Consider the following 1,357-nt stretch of genomic DNA (forward strand, 5'->3'; position numbering starts at 1 on the left):
AAATTCAGCCTGTGCTCCATCTATATTGAAGATAATCTTAAATTCATTAGTGTTTAAGATTGCTTGATATTCTTGATGAGGTGGTTATTTTATCATTTTTTAAATGATTCCTCGGTTTATATGCAATGCCTCTCTATCTCAGGAGTCCTGGTAGTGAAGTGGCTCCTAACTAGGAAGTTGGTAGTTCAAAACTACTAGCCACTCCATAGGAGAGAAATGAGGCTTTCTAGTCCAGGAAAGATGTAAAGTCTCTGAAACTCATAGGAGCAGTTTGATTATTCTATAATTCCACCATGAATCAGAATTGACTTGATGGAAGTAAGTTTTTGAGTTAATATTCTTTTCTTAGAAGCCGACTTTTACTGTTAGCAATCTATTACTTTTTCTTTTGTTTAATGTTAGTATGGTTCATCCATCTCAAATTTTTACCTTTAGTATATGTGGTGTTTATATTTGAGCTACATTTTATGTAGGAAGCATATAGCTGAGCTTTATTTTTAAATTCAATGTTCCATTAATGGGACTAGTTAACTCATTTACTTTTAATGTGATTATTGGAGTGTCTGGATTTAAGTCTACTGATATTTGTTTTCTATTTTTTCCATCTTTTACTACAGGTAAAAGTTTTACTTTTACAATTTTACTACAGGTAGTACCCATGCTAGGAAAGATATTGACTACTCACTGTATTTTGAACCATTCTGTAGACCAATTAAAACAAGTGCATACAGTTCTTATTTAACCTAACTCTAGTGTTAGAAATGGCTCAAAGTCTTCAATGATGTAAAAGTTGCACATGCAGCAAATGAAAGTGACTATGATGAAGAATGTGTTGTTAGTCATGCTTGGTTCAATTGCTTCACCGTGACAGAAAATTCATATAAATATAAAACAGATTTTGAGCTGAAATTTCCATTTAAATATGGTAATGCCTGGTCAAAGATGGTGGTGCCCAATTCAAAAATGGCAGTCAACTGCACCGTTTTGAAAGTGTTTGTCTCTCCATGCTTTTATCAGTAATCTAATCTCATCCCTCAGGTTCCTGAAGAGCATTACTATTCCTCTTCTAAGTTCCTGTTTGTAAAGCTTTGATCTGAATTATAAACATTCCTGTCTGTTTTGTTTTACTTCTGGAGACAATGTAAAACTGATTTTAATCCATGTATTAATATTTTGTTATTTACTAGTGAGGACACTTATCTTGATATAACCCACCTGCCTGCATTCTCAGTAAAGAAACATCTAGCCAATTCATTACAGCACCTACTTTTCTTTTTTCCTCTTTATACAATACATTAAATATAGAGGAGTGTGTTAGTCCAGGTTGAGTAGAGAAAAAATACAGAGACACTCATGC

The sequence above is a fragment of the Echinops telfairi genome, unplaced genomic scaffold, assembly GCF_000313985.2.
Source record: "Echinops telfairi isolate 266 unplaced genomic scaffold, ASM31398v2 ScPeMD7_7468;HRSCAF=8506_0, whole genome shotgun sequence".
Taxonomy (NCBI): Eukaryota; Metazoa; Chordata; class Mammalia; order Afrosoricida; family Tenrecidae; genus Echinops; species Echinops telfairi.